Here is a 22,699-nt window from a genome sequence, read left to right on the forward strand (position 1 = left end):
TTGCGGCCCATAGAGGAGGGCCAGTTTCTCTGCCTGGCCCCCTCCTGCCTCCGTTTTCCTCCAGTCCAGGGTCACTCCTCGGGAACCTCCCCCATACACATTGATGTTGATTTGTGCTTTCAGGGGCCACCCAGGAAGCCAGGTCCCTCCCTGTGCTGTAGCATTTCATCCAAGCCTGGAGGTGGCCAGGCAAGCTGCTGACCCAGAGAGGAAGGAGAGTCCAGGGCACCTGGCTGAGCCTGTCCCAGCAGCAGACGCACTGACCTCTCTTCCTCACAATCACGGTCTCCAGGGTCCTCCTTGGGGGCATCTGTACCCCACCCCCACCCCTCCAGGCCATGTGGAGCTCGCCCTGGACACCTCCTCAGAGAAGCCCTCGCCAACAGCCACGCCGCCACATCCATCCACCCAAACAGGAGTGGGCAGAGGTCAGGGAGAGCCACTCAGCCTGCAGGCCCCACAGCACATTCAATATCTCCTTGACTGATTATGCTGTGACACCTTCTGAAATGTGAATCCCACACGCTGGCTGCAGCCAACCTTTGTGATACTTTCTGCTGAAAACACAGCTGTCTAGCAGAGCAGTATGCCTGTCCACCCCGCAAAGCCTGCCCTGTCCCCACAGCACTGGGGAGTCAGTGACGGCCGCTCCTTCCTCAGACACTGGTTCAACTGTCCTCTGCCCAGGTATGGGTGAGCTGGCCCCAGAGCCCTACCTGTGCCCTACCTCAGCCCTATGTGAGTGTTACCTGGGCCCTACCTGAGTCCCCCTACCTGGGCCCCACCTCAGCCCTATGTGAGTGCTACCTGGGCCCTACCTGAGTCCCCCTACCTGGGCCCCGCCTCAGCCCTACATGAGTGCTACCTGGGCCCTACCTGAGTCCCCCTACCTGGGCCCTACCTCAGCCCTACATGAGTACTACCTGGGCCCTACCTGAGTCCCCCTACCCGGGCCTACCTCAGCCCTATGTGAGCGCTACCTCGGCCCTACCCGAGTCCCCCTACCTGGGCCCTACCTGAGCCCCCCTACCTAGGCCCTACCTGAGCCCCCTTACCTAGGCCCTACCTGGGCCCTACCTGGGCCCTACCTCAGCCCTATGTGAGCACTACCTCGGCCCTACCCGAGTCCCCCCACCTAGGCCCTACCTGAGCCCTAACTGGGCCCTACCTGAGCCCTACCTGAGTCCTATCTGAGTCCTACCTGGACCCTACCTGAGTCCCCCACCTGGGCCCTACCTGAGCCCTAACTGGGCCTTATCTGAGCCCTACCTGAGACCTACCTGTGTTCCCCTACCTGAACCCTACCTGAGACCTACCTGAGTTCTCCTACCTGAGTCCTACCAGAGTCCTACCTGGGCCCTACCTGAGTCCCCCTACATGGGCCCTACCTAAGTCCCCCTACCGAGGCCCTACCTGAGCCCTACCTGAGTTCCCCTGCCTGAGCCCTACCTGAGCCCTTCTGAGCTGGGTACACTGCTTGCCCCTCCCTGGCCTGCTGTCCTGCTCCAGCTGTAAGGCTGCCCCTGGAGACCACATCTCTTGCTCCCTCACCCTTGAGCTTCCAGCTGTGATGGCCCCATGCCCTCCCTGTCCACCTGCTTCCTCCACCTCAGCCCCTCCTTAGCCACACTCCCTCATGTGACGCCAACTCCCTGCCCTCCCTTGACCCTCAGATGAGGGGTGGTCACAGCCTGTGCAGCTCTGAGTGCCCTGGAAATCGACCCTTCACATCTGGGTCCACAGGGCCGGATGCCTAACAAGTGTCAGGCTCCAGAGAGATGAGGTCCACCCAGCCACCTTCAAGGAGTTCCAGCGCAGAGGGCGAGGAAGGCACTAAGAGGAAACAGTCCACAAATGACACCTTGCACTCTGGGGTGAAGATGGGGGCCTGAGGGAGACCAGGGGGTGGTACTCAGGGTGGGGGCCAGGCAGAGGGTCCAGACAGACGGTGGGGAGGGAGCAGACAGGGAGGCGGGGCTGGGATGCAGGTGTCTCCCCAGCGCAGCCAGAAGCTGTTGGAGGGAAGCATTGAGAGCGAGGTGTGTTTCTGTGTGCCACGTGGATTGTGGGCAGGTGGGGGGCTCCAGTGTTCAGGCGAGAGGAGGGTCCCAGCCCAGGGGTGGCAGGGGGGTGAGGCCACCTGGGGGACTGCACTGCAGAGGGGAGCAGACAGGCTCAGATGGTCTGGGGTTGGTGGAGGGAGTGGGAGACAGTGAGAGATGATGTCCATCCTGGCCAGTGTCGTGGAGACAGAAGTCCCAGGCCAGCGGGGAGGAAAGGGCAGGAGGCCTGGGGCCCAGCCAGGCCTTGGGGCAGAGGTGCCGGAAATCAGTGGAGAGAGCCTTGGAGAGCCCCATGCCCCCTCCTCATCAGGGCCTGGTGCCCAGAACAGAGTGGGAGCCTCTGAGGCTCAAAACCAAGAGCAGGGCAGCCACTGGCCCAGAATCATCTGGAAGCCTGTAACACAAACACTGCTGATGGAGGTGGGGGCGAGGCTTTATAGTCATGGGGGGCTTCCCAGGAGTTTAGACACCTGCCCCCTCACCAGGATCCCCTGAGTTCCCACCACCTAGACTATGGGGCCTGAGGCCAGCGTTTTGGACAAGCCAGAAAGGCACCTCGTGTGAGCTCGCGCTGGGGTCTGGAGACCCTGGTGGGTGTCCCCCACATCTGATAGCTAACTATGGGTGTGCTTCTGCCCCCATCAAATGACAGGTGGGCCAATGCCTGTGAGGGTCCCTTTCACAAGAGACTGGGCGTTGTCAGGCCGGTGAGTGAGCCCCAGACCTCTGCGCAGCACCTCGGACAGCTCCCTGCCGGCCGGCCGCCGCCAGCAGGACGCCCCGCCCACCACAGAGCAGGGCGCGGGGTGCGGGCTGCGCCGTCTGGGGTCCTGGCTCCCCCTCCCGCCCCTTGGGGTCCATCAGGTTCTCTCCCTGGGAGGAGTCAGGTTCAGCCAGCGTCCTCAGGAGTGGCTCGACCAGGAGGAAGAAAGCCACCAGCAGCCTTCACTACGGAGGCCCCACCCTAGTCCTCTCGAAATTCGAAATTCGAAGACCACCCTATTGGCCCATTTTGGGCATCTCCTTCCCCCTTGCCTTCCTCCAAGTTCTGGTGGAAACCAGGAGCTCATAGATGAGGTAGGGCCCTTCAAACTGGGAGAAAGTGGGGCTCTGAACAGAGCTTCACAGGACTGTCTTACTTCAAAAGTGTGCATTTTCATTAAAATGTTACTTTTACAAATGAAACAGCTGCTGTATTCTGTCCCTCCCTATATTCTCTCACAGGCTCCAGGAGGCATGGCTGCTAGTGTCCCCATTTCTCAGATGAGGATACTGAGGCCCAAGGGGCTCAGGAGCCCTTGGCAAGAAGGAGCAAAGTGGGACTCACCCAGGCCAGTCTCCTTCTGAAACCCACTCTCAGGCCATGAGGCAGGCCCTGGCTGTGTGTGGACCCCAGTAAAGAGGACCGAGGCCGTCCCAGGGAGAAACTCAGCCCAGCCCATACTGACCCACTTTTGGAGCCACGCCCCTCAGAGGCAGCCAAATTATGGGGGGGGGCAGTGAAGAGCATCTGGGGGGGCAGGGGGGCAAGGCCATCCCTGCAGAAAGGAGCCTGAAGGAGCAAAAGGTATCAGGAGGGTAAGAAGAGAGACAATGCAGGGGCAAAGGGTGGGGAGGGGCAGGGAGGAGGCAGGGAGGGGCAGGCAGGGGCGGGGAGGGGAAGGGACAGGGGAGGGGAGGGAGGAGGAAGGGTGGGGAGGGAAAGGATGGGGTGGGGCGCGGGGAGGGGCAGGGAGGAGCGAGGCCCTGCCACTCCTGTCAGAGGGGCTTAGGGAGGACCAGACAGTCCATGGCAGTGTCCTCACCTCAGCCCCCGGACTCCTGCCTAGCACTCCTTGCTCTGCCCTCAAGTCCCCCACTGGAAATACCCTCTCTCCCTGCCGCCCGGTCTGAGTCTCAGGCTCATATCTGCCTCCTTGGTCACTGAAGGGAGCCTGGGGGGCCTTTGGGGCCCCAGAGGCTCTTGCTCCTGTCTGGGGGACAGGAAAGCTTGCCATTTACTCAGTCCTTTTCGGCAAGGCCAACTCGCAAGCAAGGTGAATAACATCGGAGAGTTTCCTAAGGGGCACCTTCCAACAACACAGGTGGGAGCAGGACACCCAGGGACAGAACAGCATCCTGGAGCTCATGGAATTGAGGCTGTCACCCCACCAGGACAGAGGAATGTGTCTAAGAAGTGGCTGCCTGGAAGGAGCAGCAGCCATCAGTCAAGGACATGGCACCCTGCGAGGAGGGTGTGGGGTGAACACCACCTCACTCTCCCCTCCCCCCTCAGATCTGCTAGTGCCTCCCACAGCCAAGCCAGCTGGGAGCCAGAGGCATGGAGCCCACAGGTGCAGCACACGGCAGCCGCCCAGAGCCCAGAGCAGAGAGGGCGAGACAGCTGCACACTGGAGAAGAAATAGCAAGCCTTAGCAGTCATTCACACCTCAGTGAGAATTAGTGTCTAAGACACTTTCCAAAGGAAGATACAGGGAGAAAAGAAGGCTTGGAGAGACAATGAAAGACAGGGCTTGCACAGAGTGGTCCCAGTGATGGCCAAGGGTGACAGCGACCATCGCACATGCTCAAGTGGACATGCCCATTCTTTGCCTCTGCTCCTGCCCAGTGGGGACATTCAGCTCCATCTCCCTCCTTGCAGGCCCCAAGGTGGGCTCTTGAGCAGCACAGAATGACAGCATGCTCTCCTTTGTCCAGCCTGAGATGCCTCCAATAACAGAGACAAAGGCCCCGGGGAACCCCCGGGTCAGCCCACGCCACTCTACCTCTGGTCACCACCATGGCTGACTCCAGGCAGACCTTCCACCAAGCAAGCTCTTGGTGGGAAACAGTAGAAGTTCAGACGTCAGAAGTCAGGAGGTGAAAGCCAGTGCTTGATACAAGCCTTCTGTGCGGAAACCACAAGACCCCCGGGGCCTGGAGACCCTGCAGCCACCAGGTCCCTGAACCTCCATGTCCCCACACCACCGGGCCACAGAGACCTAGCTGCTGCTCTCCCTGACATCACACCTCTTTCAGTCCCTCTTATGGCAGCCGTCTGTCTTTTAAAGGTATCTTTATCTGGGACTTTAACCCCGCGAGGAACACAGCTAAAGCCAAGCAGCTGGACTCGACTCCCGCACGTCCGTGGCCGCTGAAGGTTTTGACGTGAAGACAAACTGGTGCTACCGAACCCGTTCTCCTTACCCCTCTGAGTGGACAGTCCCCACAGGACCCGGGGACACCCCTATCGAGTCAAGCCCGGGCCCACCAGCACCACGTTCCTGCCTGCAGCCTCCCGCTCTCCTCCCAGAGCCCCCAGGCACCCAGCACAGGCTCGCTGTCTGTCCTCCCCCCAGCAGCAACAGCAGATGCCGCCAGCACAGCCTGGCACCACACGCCGCACAAGTCCCAGACTCTCGTGCCCCTCCCTGGGGTCCACACTGGTCAGACAGGAGGGGTTGATTTTCCTGGGGCCCACTGTCCTGCTCAGCTGCCAGGACACAGGGCTTGTCCCTGCCTGCACTCCCCAGGCCTGGGTCCCTGGAAGGCACAGAGGGGTGTCTCCTTGGGGCAACGGCCTGTGGTGGAGGTTCCAGATATTTGTCCCAGCATGGGACACCCCTATGACATTTGATTTACAGGGTGGGGGCACCCCTGAAGAGGAAGGCAGGAAAGTGCTCTTGTCTCTAAGAGCAGACAAGTCTGAGAAGCCCTGGGCCCTCCTGTGGACCCCCCAGGGACACCCCTTTCCTGCTGGAATCCTCTTGAGAAGCAAACGGCAGATGCCCTGGAGGAAGGTGTGGGCTGGGGAGGAAAAGGGAACCAGAGACTCTCAGAGGTGGAGGCAGGTCTAGGGAACAGAGACGGGGCAGAAGGAAGGAGATGTGGGTAGGGGGAGGGAGAGGAGGGGGAGGGAGAGGAGTGGGAGGGAGAGACGGTGGTGCAGAGACGAGCCAGAACCGAGAAGGGAAGTGTCAGCAACACACAGATCTGTGGGAGAGAGAAATTTGGAGACGGAGAAAAGGAAAGAACAGCCTAGAGGCAGAGGGACAGCTACACCAGGACAAGGGGCAGGGACCTGAACTCGAGGGGGAGAGCCGGGCCTGGCAGGAGGCCACTCTGGTTGCTCACCCTGGTCTTGGCCGCTATGACCAAGGCTGCCAAAGGCCAGGATCTGGCCCCATCAGCCCAGCCAAGGAGGGTCCTGCCCCTCCCTCCCCAAGCCAAGCCATTTCTCGGGACACCCCATCTTCCAGGATCTGCGTCTGGGTCGGCTCAGGCCCCATTGCCACTATGGTGGGACTCTCTCGCTGGGGGCCTGTGCACTGGAGCCTCTGAGAAGCAAGGGAGGAGGAGGCAGCCCTGGGGCCCTGGAGCAGCCACCCCCACCCCCACCTCTGGCTGCAGAGCCCGTCCTGCCTCTGTGATGGGGGGCACTGCTGAAAGGGCTGAGGAAGTGGGGGGCTGTCTGAGGGCCAGGGACCCTGTTCCCCCTGGAAGGGCAGGCTGGCCCCCAGAGGGAAGCCGCCCCTCCTCACCCGCCCTCCTGGGTGGGCAGCCAGAAGCCTGCTCCTCCACCAGGTTGTAAGCCGAGGAGGCAGGGACACCACAGAGCTCGCACCCCATGCAGACTTGGGGACAAAGCGCCTTGGACCTGGGGCCGGGCCAGCCTCACTCCACCTCCACCCTGCCTGGCTCAGGAGATCAATAGCTAGCTGGGGGCCAGGGTTCCATGGAGGGAGACCCCAGGGCCAAGGGGGTCCCTGCCCCCAGCTCTGCAAGGCACAGGATCCAGAAGGAAAGCTCCTCTAAATGGGGTGCTCACCCACAGGGTCCTGCACGCCTGGCTGGGCACACCACCCTGGGAGCTGGGCCTCCACCGCTGAGCAGGAGGGGCTTTCACTGCTCAGTGCTGGCAGGTAGGCTCTGCACCCTGGAGGAAGCCCAGGGCGACCAGCCCCCAGAGCCTGCTCCCACTCCTGCTCCTGCTCCGGCCTCCTCGGTGCTCTATGGAAGGAGTGGTGGGGGCAGGCTCTGGCCTCCACCTGCTCAGAGGTAATTTGCTGACACCAAGACTCCTAGGTGGGGCCAGCAGGGGTCAGCCTGGGTCCCCTCTCCACAACACACCCTCTGGGACCTCAACCGGGCCTGGAGGCAATGGGGGGCTGCTCCAAAGCCAGGACCTAGTCCTGTGGAGGGGGGAGGCTGGCCCTGGGGCAGGGGCTGGGAGGCTGGTGGGGGAGGGCAGCTGATTGTGGTTCTGCTTCCTGGCTGGGTGGTGAAGGAGCCGCCTGGAACCTCGGGAGGCCAGGCGCCTGGGAACAAAAGCTTGTTCCCGCCACTGGCCAGGCACGTGCAGGCGGCCCTTGCTCCAGCCCCGCCTGGGATGGTGCACCAGCCTCAGTGCTCCCTGCCCACCCTACCCAAAGTGTCACTCACCTGGCCTCCTGCAGCGACCCCCCAAGTGCCTGCAGCCCAGCAGCTCCGCTGCCCTCAGGTCCAATGACTAGGACGGGGAGGAGTTGCACCTCTGTGGCTGCTGGCCCTTGGTCCATCTGTCCCTCCTGTGAGGCTGGGCCAGGGCCAGGGAGGAGGGAGCAGGGGGCGGGGGGGGGGGGGGGGGGGGCGGCCGGAAAGGGGCTGCGGCCTCATTTGCATGCTGGGGCCCCTAGCCCCTGAGCAGCTCCCGCCCATTGTGCGCCACTCCAGCTCACAGTTGCTGCCTTTGTGCTGGCCGGCTCTGGCCCCCAGCACTCAGGCACTCAGGCGTGGTGGGGGTCCAGGCCCCCCACCTGCTTCAAAGGGCAAGAGAAGGGACTCCCTCTCAGCATTGGGCCCCATCCAGACCTGAGCCCAAGGGACAGGCAGGAAGGGCCTCTGAGCTTGGCGGAAGGTTTTCCGTGTACTCCCACCCCCCAGTCATGCAGGGGGAAGCACCAGGCAGAGCGTGCCCACGAGGAGGGGCCTGCAGCTGGGTTGGGCAGGCCCTCCCCTCTGGGCATCAGGCACCTGCTCTGCCTCTGCAGCATGGCCCTGCTGTGGGAGGAACAGGGAGGTCCACCCTGCTGGGAGGGGAAGGTTCTGGGTGCTCCCCTTAGGGGAGATGTTTGGAATCACTGGTCTCTGGTGGGAGGGGACCGAGGCCTTGTGAAGAGCAGGTCTGCAGGGGGTCCTCTGAGCTCCCTGGACCACCCAAGCCAGCCCTTGGAAGCTGTGGACCAGTTTGAGGCTACAGGGAACCCAGAGCAGGGGTTGGGCCCGGAGCCCCTGTGCCCAGGACAGCAAACTGTCCCCTCCTCCCTGAGGCTGGATGCCCTCAGCTTCCCGCTCCCCAGACAAACCTGTGTTGCAGGGCCCCTGCCCTGCCCTCCTGCCTCCCCACCTTCTGCGGGTCAAAAGACCCCATCCCCCATTCCTTCCCCACCTTGGAAGGAAGGCAGGGTCAAGGGTTGAGAGGGTGAGCCAGCTGTTCCCAGATGTGGCCACGGCCACGCCCCCTTCTGAAGGAATGACAGACCTCGTGCCCAGGAGCAGCTGCAGTGTGAGGAGGAGGCAGGAGCAGGAAGGGAGGAGATTCTTCACCGTTTCTGTGGGTTTGTTTAATCCCACGCTATTCGCAGGCTTTCACGGTGGCGGAGGGGAGGGAAAGGGGAGGGGGTCTCCTGCGTCCCTCCCTTCCTCCTCCCTCCCCCACCCCGCGAAGCCACCTGACCCGTCTCCAAGTTGTCGGGCCGTGGTGCGCAGGGCCTTTGTGCGCACGGAGGCAGCCGCCTGGAACCTGGAGCCCTGAGCGGCCTGGCTGCGCAGCCTCCCCACGCCCTTCACTCCGAGCGGGGAGTCCCCTGCCCCCATCTGCGGAGCTGGCAAATAAATAAACCCTCAAACAAATTCTCGTGTGCTGGGGAGGAGCGGCGGTGTGGGCAGCGCTGGAGAGAAGGCTCGGGTGCAGCGAGGCTGGGCCCACGGTGCGGGGCGACTGGAGCACAACCTGAGCCGGGCCTGCCAGCAGTAAGTTGACTCTTATGAAACCTTCAGAGGCTCCCAGGCCACCAAGAAGGTCCCCAGTGGGCTGAGGCAGAAGGGCGGACGGGGCGGAGGCTGGAGGTAGGCTCTCTTTCCCACCGGGCACCCCGGTTGACTCCACCCCCACGCCCAGGGCAGCTCTTCCTCCCTCGGGCCAGGGTGGGGGCTGCCAGTCACTGGGAATGCAAGGGGTGAGCCTCGGACCCCATCGGTGCTCAGGACTCGGAGAGGTAAAAATGGCAAGAGGAAATGCCCTCAGGCTGCCCTGGGGATGGCAAAAAGCAAAGGGGCGCAACCAGGCTGCCTGCGATGCTTGTGCAGAGGCCTCCGTGGTGGAGCAAGTCAGAGGGGAGGGGGCGCAAGGGTTGGGACAGGTCTGAGGGGCAGCACCCTCCCCCAGCCCTGGGGGAGCCAGCCCTGGGGGAGGAAAGGGGACTCGGAAAAGGTTTAGCATCTGTAAACCTGAGGATCCGTGCCCCCTAGAATGCAAACAAGCTCTAGGGAGCTGGAGGCCGGAGCCGCCAAGAACCCATCCAGGAAGCCAAGGGTGGGGGCAGGCATCTACCCTCCCGGCCCCACCTGGGCCTCAACTCTTCCTGGGAGAGGACGGACGAAAAGTCTGGAGGCAAGGCCGGAGAAGTCGAGACGGGTTCAGGGTTCAGCTTTAACACCATGGACAGCGGATCCCACTGCTGTGGGGAGCAGCATCAGGCTGAGGGTGGGTGTCCAGCGCCACAGGGCCGGCAGAGGCAGAGGGAGACGCAGTCTCTGATGAAGCTGAAACTGCCAGCTGCCCAGCGTCCTTCACTGTCCACCCCGGCCAGTGAGAGCGCCCGTCGCGAGCTGTGAGCCCCAAAGGTCTGGGGAGGTTTCCTGAGTGTGATGCACTGGGGGTATGCGTGGGGGGGTGGGTGCGTGCCTGCCTTGGGAGAGAGAAGGGTCGGTAAAGGGTGAAGGAATGAGGGCCAGCCCAAACGGTCAGGCTGAAGCTGCACCGAGGGGGAGGGGCAACCTGGCTGGTGGAGGACAAGCAGGTTTGGGGCAGAGCCACCCTGAGTCCCAACACCCTTCCCAGTTGGCTCTCCTTGCCCCGCAGTGCTGGAGAGGCTGAGAGGGAAGGAAGCAGGATGGCACACCCAGGGCAGTGGGGTCAGTAGGTTCTGCTCTAAGGCAGATGGCGCAGGGGCTGGGCTGGCCTGGAGGGAAGGAGAGGGGCAGAGGCCTGCGGCCCACCCTAGGCCTGCAGCTCCCGCACGCTCTGCACCGCAACAAAGACCCATGGGGGAGGCATGAGGCGGTGTGACTTAGGAAAGCCGCTGATCCTTGGCCCTAGAGAGACAGATCAGGGTCAGCCCTCCGAAGGACCCTAAGGGGAGGGCACTCGCCCCGCAGTCAGCCCATGAGGTGTCTGTCGCCTGCGCTTCCGTGGTCTCTGGGGGCAAGAACTCCCCCCGCCTCGCCCCAGTCAGGACACAGTGAGAAAAGGGAGCCGTCTTTGACGAGGGGTCGCTGTCTCTCTCCTCCGCATAACCACCCAGCAAGGCCTGTGCCCCGTGGGCGCTGTGCTCCCTCCGCAAGTCCCTTCCCTTCCTCCGGGGGCTGGAGGGGCTGCTGGGAAATGACGGCGGGAACCTGCGGTGAAGGTCTGAGTTCAGAGGAGCGTCTGCGGGCGCGGCTGGCTGTGTGCGGTCGAGGCGTGGCTGGTGGGTGTCAGTGTGTGCCCAGAGCGGCTGTGGCCGGCGGGCTGCAGGAGGAGCACCCGCGTGGGCGCGGGCGGGGTTGGAGCGTGTGAGAGAGAGAGGTGTTTCCTTGGTCATCCGTGTGGCCACAGGGCGCCGGGCACGGTCCAGGATGCTCGAGGGCGGCGTCCATGTAAGCAGAGGAGCGCGCGGGGCGGGACGCGGCGTGTGCGCGGGAGGCACCGGGCGCGCAGTGCGTGTGTGCGCGTGTGCGCGGCGCGCGTGCCCCGCAGTTCTCAAGGACACCTCGGGGAGGCGGCGGCGGAGCTGGGGCCGGTGACGTCACCGCGCGCCCCAGTGATAATCGCCGGGTGCCCGAGCCGAGCGCGGATACGCGCGGAGGCAGCTGCTGCAGGCGCGGGGACAGTCGTGCCCGTTTCGGTCCGGGGGAGCAGGAGCTGGGCGCCCCGCAGCTGACCCCGCGGACGCTCGGCTCCCAGCCGGCCCGCGGTGCTCCGGAACTTGCCCGGCACCTTTGGCGACGTCCCCGCGCCCTCCTCCCCCAGGCAGCGGCGTGTGGGGCCCGCGGGCACCGAGGAGAAGGCGGGAACGGGCAACGCTGGGGAGCGGAGGCGGAGACGGCGGCGGCCGAGGAGCGGCAGGCGTCGGCGGCAGCTCCCGCCCGGGACGGGTAACTGCGCTCGGGGCCGGGCCGGGGCGAATCCAGTGAGCGGCCTCTCCGGGTCTCGCCGTCTTTCTCCCCGCCAACAGCTCGAACCTTCTCGCCGGGCCCCGGCGCGCGGGGTGGGCGAGCTCGCTGGGCTGTAAAAAGAGACTGGTTTCATCTCTGAGCATCGAGATTCTTTCTTTTAACCGCATCCGTAGCGCACTCGTGGGTCCGGCGGGGAGGGGAGCGCAGCGCGGGGAGGGCGGCGGCGGAGAAGCTCGCGCTGGCCTGTCGGAGCGGGCTCTGCACCTCTCGCGGCCCGCGGGAGGCAGCTAGGCGCGCACACGCTCGCTCGCCTCCTCGCCGCGATTCCGCGGGGCGCCAGTCACCCAGGACGCCCCGAGGGGCTTGCTTGGGGCCCCCTCCCTGCTGCGGAAGGGGGAGAAGAGTGGGCTCCTCAGAGTTGGGGGCGGATCCGGGCTGGAGTCCGAGGAAGCACCGTCGGCGTGGCGCAGCGCCCCCGCCCGCCCGCCCCGCGGCGAAGACGCCGGAGCGTTCGCGCCCTTTGGGCGAGGACCCCACGCGAGCCGGAGCCGCGGCCCCGACCCCGGCCCGGCCGCTCGCCACCCGCCGCAGCCCTGAGGGCCCCTCTACGTGTTCACAGCGGACCTTGATTTAATGTCTATACAATTAAGGCACGCGGTGAATGCCAAGAGAGGCGCCTCCGCCGCTCCTTTCTCATGGAAATGGCCCGCGAGCCCGGCCGGCGCGGCGCCCCTCCCGCGGGAGGAAGGCGAGCCCGGCCCCCGGCGGCCCCTCGCGCCGCGGACAAATCCGACGAACAATGAGCCCGCCCAGAGGGCGGCCCAGCTGCCGGGCCGGGGACCTGGCCGCGGGACACAAAGGGGCCCGCATGTCTCGGGAGTCGCGGGGCGGGTGGAGGCGACCGAGGGGGAAGCCTGCGGCCCGGACGAAGCTGCGGCCACCCGGCCATAGCCCTCGGCCACGTGCGCCCGCAGCACGGAGCGCCAAAGAGCCCAGAGGGTGGCGGGGACCGAGAGGGCATCCGAGGGAGCGCGGGGGCCGGGAGACAAAGGGAGGGTCCGCGGGGAGCGGCGGAGTGGGGGGTGGGAGCCGGCGGGGGGTGGGGGTGCGCCACGCGCCGGGGAATCGGCAGCCGCGGGGGCTCGGTTTGGGGAGGTCCGGCCACCCCGCGGGCGGGTCGGGGCGCTGTCCGCGGTGCTGGCGGCGGGGCGGCCCCTCGGGACAGGAGCCACGGGCGCGGGGCCACCTGCGTCCCGAGGGCCACTCGCCCCAACTGGCAGGCGCTCTGGGCAGTTGCCATGGCAACGAGGGAGGGGGTGGGGTAGGGTCTGAGGTCATTGCAAAGTCTCCCTGCTCAGTCCCCGCGGCGGTGGGGTGGGGGGTGGCCCTTACTGAGCTCCTGGACCTGCCCCCGGGCCTCGAGGAGGAGGAGACTCGAAATGGGGGCGGGGGGAGGGGACACGTCTACACCTGCGTCCAGGGTCCAAACAAGGACAGGTGGATGCGCCGGACCGCAGCCCGCTCCAAACCTCACTCTAGACTGTGTGGGACCCAGGCACGTGAGGCTCTGCAGCCCAGGGGGAGGATGGCAGTCCCTCCCCCACCATCTGCAGCCGCAGTGACACCCACTCAGGTTTGCTGCAGGCATTTTTTTTCTGTCCTCAGGAGCCAGCGCCACCTGCTGGCACCCTGGCCCAAGCTGGGCCGCCACCTCCTCCTGCCTCCCTTCACCAGCCAGGCTCCCCTATCCCCGGGCTCCCCTACCAGCAACAGCGCCTTGGGTCACTCAGCTGCAGGGCTGTGCTGCTCAGGCCGATACAGTGACGGTCAGTGGGGGAGGTGACCACATGTGCCCCCTCCCCCCAGCAAGTCCCTGACCCGGGCTCTGCAGCTGCCAGTCTTTCTTCTTAACTGGGGTGAGGATGAGCCCCTCTGGCGCCGGGCTCCAAGCCTGGGCAAGGGCCTTGGTCTCCCCCAGATTCTCCCAGCCCCGAGGGCCTAGGAGAGAGCAGCAAACAGGACAAAAGGAGCCACTAGGGTTTCAGGCCCTGGCCCCTGCACCCCACTCCCTCCTGCAGCTGCAGGGCAGGGAGCCTACCTCCCATCCTCTCCCAGCTCGGGCCTGCAGTCCCTCCCTGTGACGCATGCTGCAGGCACACACAGAAGCCAGGGGCCTCCGTCTTCCCACCCCTACCCTGAACCGGGGTCACTGCAGAGCCCGAGGCCAGAGTCCTCCAAACCCCCTAGCCCCTGGAGGACAGGGAAGTGCCAGGTGGCTCCAGCGAGGCCCCGCCTGACCACGGCGGCAGAGCTGGCCCCACAGCACTGACCTTGGGCTTCGCAGCCCCTTCTCCTTCCCTCCTCCATGAGGAATGCAGACGGCACGCTCCGGGACACCTCTGGTCCTGGGGGGAAGGGCCCCAGGGCCACTCCAGGACAGCACTCAAGGGACTGGGGAGTCAGCCTGGGTCCGGTGTCCCCGCTGGACATGGGCGGAGTGTGGCCCTGTCCAGCCTCAGCCTTCTCGGGGCTGCTCAGATCCTCCCTGACCTGGCAGTGCAGACCTTGCCCCGAGGGAGGTGCTCCCCTGGCTCTCTGGACGACGATGGGGCCGGGCGCTGTGCTTGCCCACCTCCCTTTCCTGGGGACCTTGTCCTGACCAGAATGCACCCTGAGTGGTCAGCCAGGCGGGGGCGGAGGGGTCACCTAGAGCTGAGGGCTGGCCCTCGGAACCTTCCCTGGGCTAGCTGGCATCTGGTAGGCTCACCCAGGAAGAAATTGGGGAGCTCCGTCCTCCTAAAACCTCCCCTAAGGAGGTCAGTGCACCTGCGCCTCAGGCCCCTGGGTGGTCTGCAGCTCTGAGAGTTCTCAGGGCCGCCACTGGGCAGCCTCAGACGCTGTCGCAGTGCAGGGAGGACCACGTGCCGCAGGACAGAGCCCAGACCTCGGCACTGAGCCCAGATCCTGCACTCTGCACCCAACACAGCCCTCAGTGTCCACGCTCAGCCTCCCCCTCCTCACATGCTGCCACACGTCCTCACACACAGTTACATGCTGTCACACGCTCCCACGCATACCCATGCTCACACAGCCCACTAAACCCACGCCAGCGGAAGAGCTGGGCCCCTGCCTAGTGCTAACGGCCCCAGCTCCTGGCCAGGCCCGACCCACAGGACACTCCCTGCAGAGGTGCTGGGGAGTCATCCTCAGCAAGCTTGGGCAAGTGCTCAGAACATCCTCCGAGGCAGGGTTGGCACCAGCCCCAGAGTGAGGCAAGTGAGGGGACAGGAGCAGAGGCGAGGGACCCCTGCTTGGCCTGCCCAAGGATCCGGCCCTGCGGAGAAGACTTCTCTGCTCTGAGTAAAATCTAAACCACCAAGGTTGGTGCTGCCTGCCCCCAGCCTCCTCCAAAACTCCTCCAGACCTGCCAGCACCGGCCCGCCCCCACGCAGCAGCAGAGAGGGAGGTGCTGCAGGGCCAGGCCGTGGTCAGCGGGGCTGGGGCAGCCACTCCCCTCACACTCCTGGTCCCCTCGGCCCTGCTCTGACCTCACCTCCTAGTCAGGGCCCCCTCAGTCCAGGCTGTGGCCAGGCCTCTGGCCAGTGTGGAGATTGGAGCTGGGCTCTCCAGGCTGCCTGCCCCCGGCTACCTCCAGCCTGGCCCATAAGCCTGGACACTAGTGGTGGGTGACCCCAGAGAGCACAGACCCTCAGCCCCAGGCACACACCCTGGAGCCTCCACAGGGGCCTCTTGGGCAGGCCAGGAAGAGCGCGCCACCCTCGGGAAAGCAGGAGCTCCCCTCGCACGCGGGCCCTGGCGCTGCATATCCGCACCTGCCTGGACTCTGGCCCACCATCCTTCTCAGCATCGTGTTCCCGGTGGACCTTGTCTTCTCCTCTGCACAAACAGAAGAACAAAATCCATGTGTCTCCTAGGGGTGGACGAGAGGCTGCTCCAGGGAGCCGAGCAGGGCATGTCTTAGGAGGAGAAAGGAAAGGACTCATTTGCATGGCCAGGCGTCACCCCTCCCACCTACGTTCCTACCACCATCCTCGCCATCCTCATCCCGGACAGGCACAGACCACCCCGGCTCCCCTGTGGGGAGTCAGCAGCAGCCAAGACAAGAATGGCCACAAAGATGGGCACACACCTGCCCTTGCCAGGTCTACACTCCACCCCAGCTGGCCAGGCTGATCCCCAAATCCTCCCCACCCAAGGAGCGCCCAGCAGGAAGGCAGGGGCTGGGGAACAGGAGCCGGAAGTGCTCAGAAGAGGCCCTCACAGGCCATTTCTGCAGATTCTCTGATAGGGTGGGCCACTAAAAGCCCAGGGTAGCTGAGCCCCCTCCCCTGGCCAGGGGCCAGAAATGGAGCGAGATGGAGACGCACAGCCCCTGGGTAGGTAGCAAGGCTCTGCTCACAGAGGCCAGGCCTCATCTCAGGTCCTCAGCTATGTGCAGCAGGCCGTTTCAGGCTGTGCCAGAGACCTGTGGGCCCCCCCTTGCCCAGCTCCTCACCTCAGGGGACACACTGCCTCCTGGCAGGGCTTGACCTCAAGGTCACCCCTCAGCAGGGGACACCACTCTGGCCCCAGAGTCCAGTGGACTCAGCATTTCAGCCTGGCCCCAGGGCAGTGCCTCCATACAAGTTTATGCCAGGAGCTCTAGAACTCGGGGGGCACCTGGATTGTCACTGGGTGTTGCTACAGACCCTCGTGCTGAGAGCCCCAAGCCAGGACAAGGACCCGTGACCAGCCCAGGGACGTCTAGCCCTGTGAGCAGAGTCTGCACCCCACAGGAATGGATGGCCAACAAGATGAGGCTTGGGACACTCTCAGCCCCAGGCTGTGCCCTGTTACAGCTCTAAAAGTACAGTCAACACTCGGCAGTGGGCATGGTGTCTGTAGGGTCAGGACAGGGCTGCTCCGTGAAGCACATGCACCAAGCTCAGGTAGAAGCTGCAAGTCCAGCCAGGCAGCACAGACCCCCATTCAGGTGCATGCAGGATGCTGCATGCCTCACCCCATGGAGACTTGGAACTGCAGGCCCACGCCCACCACATGAGGCTGTCTCGGAGCCGCTGCAGGATTCTGCACCTCGACAGGCCCGGGAGGGACCTCCAGCACTGCACGGGCAGCAGAGGCCAGCCCTGAAGGCCATCTGCATGCACGCGATGGCAGAGGCAGCCCCCTCCCCACTGGGAGAGAGCCCCCTGCCCCAGCACCTCAGACCAGGGGAGCAAGGACCCCCAGACCCACATGGGGTGAGGCCCCCGCACACCTGGATGCTCTCCATTCATTCCTTCAACACACATTTCCGAGCCCTTCGTAGGGGCTGGGCCACAAATCCTGCCAAAATCTGGGCAACCCTGCAGGGCATGGAACCCTGATGGGCAGGGAGAGTACAGGGTTCCTGCACTCCTCCCAGGAACCCTGCTGGACCTGAGTCTAGGACAGAGCAGGAGCATCTTCATGACAGCAGGCAGGAAGTCTCAGGCCTTACCCAATTCTTTCACCTCTCTGTACCTCTGTTTCTTCTTCTGTGGCTGGAGAGTAAGCTCAGACATGTTCACTCAGTAAACGTGAGCAGTTATCGTCACCATCAGCACCATCATCTCTACCATCATCACCATCATCGTCATCTCCACCATCCTCACCATCACCATCATCACCTCTATCATCTCCATTATCATCATCAACCTCAAGATGGGGCCACTCAAACTCCCTCTAGCTGGTCCTGTTTTCACTTCTTTGAAGCAATGAGGGTAGGCCAGCAGAATGAAGAGGATGCAGACCCCCTGGAACTATGGCCACCCAAAGGTCACTCAAAAGACCCATGTGTTCCTAGGAGGGTGACCGCATGCTAAGGACACAGGAGAGGTAGTGATGGGGTGGGACAAAGAGCTGAGAGTTGAGTGGTAAAGTGTGGGGCACTTAGTGACAGACACTGGGTGTGTGACACTCAGGTCCCCAAGCCCCTGGGAAGACAGCTCTCCTCATGCTACGGAGGCCCCTAGCCATCACTGCCCAAGCAGCCTCAGCTGATCTTTAGGCAGTCTCCAATGTCCCTTACCCACAGTCCTCCAAAATGACAGGGGAAGAACTCTGTCTTGGCACACAGATCGCATCTCCCCAAGCACGTCACACTCAGAGGAGAGCAGGACCCCTAGGGCAAGCAGTCCTGCCTCCCGGCTTAGAAGGCATGGTGCCATCCCTCTCAGAGCCCACCTACCAAAGACTGGAGAGTGTCCCAAGAGCCCCTAGAAAGGCCTGTTTCCAGCCAAACCCCACTTCCCTCACTGGCAGAGCACTGAGGAGGTGCTCTTCCCCTGTACCCAGAAGGAGGAGAAGGCAGGATTGCCCCCAAGGGTCCTTGTTTCTCTTGGACCATTATTATCTTTACAACTGCCAGTGTTACCAGGGCCCGTGTGCGTGTGTGTGTGCGTGTGTTCATGTACGTTTGTGCATACATGTGTACATGGGTTGCATGTGTGCACACAATTGGGTGTTTCTGTATGCTCACGTGTGCATCTGTGCATTTATATGTATGTCAGTGTGCCTGTGCATGTGTGTGTGCATGCACAGAGCACAGAGGGCAGCTGGAGAGGAGAGAAGAACCAGCAACCCCTAGACCTCTGGACTCCCAGCCACTCCAAGCTCCAACTGGAAGGTTCTTCTCCACTCGCCCTGCCCCTCTCCAAACAGCCCTTCCGGCCTCAGCTTGATGTCCACCTTCTGGAGGCTTCCCTGACCACTCCAAGGGCAAGTGTTCCCAGGGCACAGCTCTCCTTGGGGTCATTTCCTTATACCACCTACTCCCTGAAGCTGCCCCAACCTGGAGTCCCTCACTAGCCACCAGGGCTGGTGACCGGCCAGGAGAGGCCGGACCAGAACACATCCCATCAGCTGGGGCTGCTCAAGATCTGCCTTCCTCTCCAGCCAGGTTCTGCCCGCCAGGCGGCGCCCCTCCACAGCCAGTGGGCAGAAAAACTGGACAGAGGCAAGAGCAGAGCTGGCTGCACAGCATGCCCCACCTGGGACCCCAGGCCACTGGGTGTGCACAGGAGCAGGGCCAGCCCCGAGCTTCACTGCCCCCACCCCCGAGCTGCCCTGGAGTCAAGGGATCTACAGGGGACCGTCCCAGTGAGGCTGGGTGGGCCATTTGTCTTCTGGCGGCACCCACATTTACTCCCACCCTCCAGCGCCCCTGGCCTCTGTGCAGCCAGGATCCTGAGCCCCAGGAAGTTCCCCAGAAGGCTGGGGCCCTGCCCCTGGCTCTCGAAGGCAGGCACAGATGCGGAGCCTGCTTGGGGTAGGGCCATGGCTAAAGGAAGGAGCAGCTCTCAGCGGGCAGCTCAGGCACAGCCCCCCAGCCTCTGGCCTCCTCGCCCACTGCCCTGACCATATCCCTCTCAGACCACGCTCCCGTGCCCTCACCCACTCCCAACCTCCAGATGCAGATGCCCGGCTGCCTACTGCTCTCCTGTTGCTTGCAGCCCAGTGCCCTGTCCCCCCGACCTTCCCTTCCCGCCCAGGTATGGGCTCACCCTCCCGGCCCACTGTCCCAGTGCCTAAGCTGCTCCCCCAACCCCCACTCCCGGCTGCCCCTGCCCCGACTCTGGCCCTGCCTCAGGCTCTCAGCAGCCCTGCAGCCTGGCTCCTCCCACATCCTCCCCTTCTCGGGGAGGCCTACCCCGAGCACTGTCCACACCAGCCTTGTCCTTCCTCTCCAGAGATCCTGCAGCAGCAGGCTGCTGTCTGCTCACCCTCAGAATGAGCCCTGTGACCCGTGGGGGTCCTCACCCCCCAGCTGGCCCTGTGGCCCTCAGTGGCAAGGACTGTGTCACCAAGCCCTGTGCCCTTGAAAGCAGACAGTGAGCCGAACCTCAGAGGCTGACTGATTTCCAGGTTCTAGTGACTTTAGGGCTTGGGGGGCTGTGAGAGGCCCTTTGGGTCCCGCTTGAAGGAACAAATCTGCACCGAGTGGTGACAGGACTCACACGGCTGCACCAGGAGCAAACCTGGGCAGGTAGGAACCCAGACATCAGTGCTGTGGAGGGGAGAAGGGCAAAAGATGACATCCAGCCAAGCAAGAAGAGGCAGGCCACAGGAACTGGCCACTCACTGGCCAGCCCGTGAGTTGTGGCTGGAAATCGGCCTCTGACGGGATCGTCCTACGGTGCAGGCATGAGGCACAGAGACCCCGTCCTACCAGGGCCACATCAGAACCTCCACCAGCAGCTGTTCTAACACCTGGGTGCAGTGGTGCTAGCCCCCATGGTGGGGTGCAGATGGCAGCTGGCACTCGGGACACCACTCAGAGGACCGGCCTCCCCAGAGCTGGCAGTCAGTCTCACAGCAAGCAAGGAGACCACCTTGGTTGACCCCCGCAGTGGGAGTGGCCTTGTGGTGCCCGGGCCGCCCAAAGAAGCAGTGACCTGCTGAGCGTCCAGGACGGACGAAAGGGGTGTGTTTCTGGTGTCACCACCTCTGCCTCCAGGCCCGGCCCCAGGACCCCTGACCCTCCTCTGCCGGTGGGCACACCCTCCCTCTTTGTATGGCCCAGGGATTAAACCCGCATCCATGGGCCACTGCCCAGGGTTTCTCCGGCCACAAAGACATGCTCATGGTGCACTGCCCTGGGACAGCAATCACCAGCTATCCTCGATATCCTCCACCTCCAGCAGAGGCCATCAAGAAGCCAGCCACCCAGTGGACCCCGCAGGAAGGGGCAGGAGGGGGTGGCATCAACCCTGGGGCCTCCCCACCAGGCCTGTGAGGAGGTGGGGGAGGGGAGGTCAGTGGAGCATGGACCTTGAGGTTTCCTCAAGACACAGGGTGAGCGGCTGGGCTGAGAAGCCTCCCTCTGCCCCTAAATGCATAAAGGACATTGTCATGTTAATGACCAAACTGGAATCAGATGGCTCGTTGGTAAGTGTCACCATCGTGTCACATTCACTGAAGAGCCTGATGCGCTGTGATCAAATACACGCCAGGGTGTCTGCGTGAGAGATCCACGGCAGACCTCAAATGGTGCAGAAAACACACACACACATGCACACACATATGTAACATGCACACACGCACATGCACACGTGCACACACAGTAAGCAAATGGGGCAAAATTTTAACAAAAGCAAATCTAGAAAAAGGTATTCTCCGTACTATTCTTATTCTTCCAGCTTTTCTGTAAATTTGACACTATTTCCAAATTAAAAGTTTGAGAACAAGGACTGTGCCCTCCTCACCAGCCCCCCTCCTAACCCCCCCCACAACGTGCCTCTGTAGAGCTTCTCCTGACCTCAGGCCAAGCACGCCTCTCCAGGGAACCCAGGACCTCTCCAGAGCGGGGATGTCCACACCGAGTGCAGAGGCTTTGGCTCCCCACCTCCCGGTGCCTCAGCCCCGTCCCCAGGGTGTGCCAGGGCGCCCAAGACAGTCAGGCGGGAGTGAGGCCTCCCCACCGTGGAGCAGCACCCCCCAGGGACCTGGATGTTCTTGGAGCTCATGAAGCCCACCCTCCTGACCTCTCTACCTAGACTGAGAAAAGGTGCCTGCTCCCTTCTCAGGCTCCCACCAAGACACAGTGCCAAGCTGGCCATGCCTGCCAACCCCTCCCGCCAGCCCCTACAGATGCCCATGCCCATCACTAACCCAATCCAAGCAGACTGACAGTTTGGACAGAAGAGACGGCGTCGGGTCTCCTCCTGCCCGACACCTGGGAGGTGGGAGGGCCACTGTCTGGGCTGGATGCCGGACCCAGGACAGATCTCGCCCAGAAGCACTGCGCCCTGGACCTCCATGGTGGCTAAGTCAAGGCCTGGGGAGAGCAGCTCTCCCCTCAACCTACAGAAAGCCCCACATTTCCGAGGCAGTGAAGCAGGGCTGAGGTGACGTGGTGCCCCTGTCCTCATAACAGGGGCCACCCACTGTCCCCTCATCTCCCTCCCCCTCACAGACTCCCAGGGTGCAGAGGGCAGAAATCGCCTCCCAGGTCGTCAGGCGGCAACAGCCCAGAACTGTCCATGGTGAGTGGTTGTGCCATTCCCTACCTGGAGGAGGTTCTCCTGCAGCCTCCCGGCTCCTGCACCCACACCGAGCCAGCACGGCCCTCAGGGCTCCTGCGTTCTACGTCTGTCAGGACGGGTGGCCTGCACCTGGCAGGAATGTCCTCTACCCAGGAGCATGGCACTTGGGTGCTTGGGTCCACCCTTGCATAGGACAACAGCCTCTGGCACCTCTTCGGAGCCTTTCTGCTTACAGCTGCCATGCTGAGCTCCTGAGGCCTCAGAGCCGAGGAGCTGGGGTCAGTCTCACACTGGTAGCACTTGGCATCTGTGTCTGAGTGCCCCGGATGTTGCCCGTGTGCCTGGAGCTCTGGCTAGCTGTTGACAGAGGTTGGTCATCCTTTGATTCCGGGTTGACTGGACATTAGGGGGCGTGACCACAGACACCCCTGTAGGTGATCCAGAGTGCGGTCGTGGGAGGCCTCGTGACCCTGCCAGAGCCAGAGGACTTCAGATTTGTTCTGAGACCTGGACACCTGGTGCCACCACAGGTGCCAACAGGTTAGGGCACCTCTCTGGTCACTCCTGGAGCCGCCCTTCAGGAAGGCCACCTCTCAGAGGTGAAGCCTGGTCCAGCGCTGGCTCTCCCCACTTGAGCAGGAGGCCCTCTGTGCCTGCCGCAGGAAGGAGGCGTCTCAACAGTCACCTCCCAGCGTGCGGCCACTCTCCCTGTCGCGTCTGGACCTGGACCCTCTCCCCAGGGTCCTTTCCAATACAGATGAACTCTGAGAGAAGACACTCCACTGGGTGTTCCTTTAGCTCAAAAAATTTCACCACGTGACTCTCAGTAGAATTACTATAGAAAAATACGATGCAGGATGATTCAAATACCTTTTCTAACACACTGGTTTCAGGAAAAAAAACTGAACACGCAAATCTCAAAAGCAACTCCAGGCTGCAGAAGGAGCAGTTGCACGGGGCAGGTGCACGGAGAGCGGGAAGGGAAGCAGTGAGTTATCCACACACGGCTGGAAAGGCCCAGGCAGACTCCACTGGCAGCCCGCATAGCTCACCAGAACAGGCACGTGGAGCACGCCGCTCTCTGCTGAGGGCCAGGGAACCAGGCTAGTGGCCTGGTCACGGGCCCGGGTCACAGCTGCCCTCGTCCTATCAGAGGAAAGAGGAGTTCCTCAATCCTAGACAGTGGGGAGCCTGTGGGAGCAGATCCCAGCCGAG

The 22,699-nt window shown here is 63.3% G+C and overlaps 1 long non-coding RNA gene across 1 annotated transcript; it reads left to right on the forward strand.

Annotated features, from left to right (window-relative positions):
• Nucleotides 1-10,012: 10,012 nt before the first annotated feature.
• Nucleotides 10,013-11,598, forward strand: LOC138920183 (uncharacterized). Its single transcript, XR_011430936.1, has 2 exons — nt 10,013-10,940; nt 11,314-11,598. It is a non-coding gene; the product is annotated as an uncharacterized lncRNA (long non-coding RNA).
• Nucleotides 11,599-22,699: the final 11,101 nt, after the last annotated feature.

Source organism: Equus caballus, chromosome 22, assembly GCF_041296265.1.
Source record: "Equus caballus isolate H_3958 breed thoroughbred chromosome 22, TB-T2T, whole genome shotgun sequence".
Lineage (NCBI taxonomy): Eukaryota > Metazoa > Chordata > Mammalia > Perissodactyla > Equidae > Equus > Equus caballus.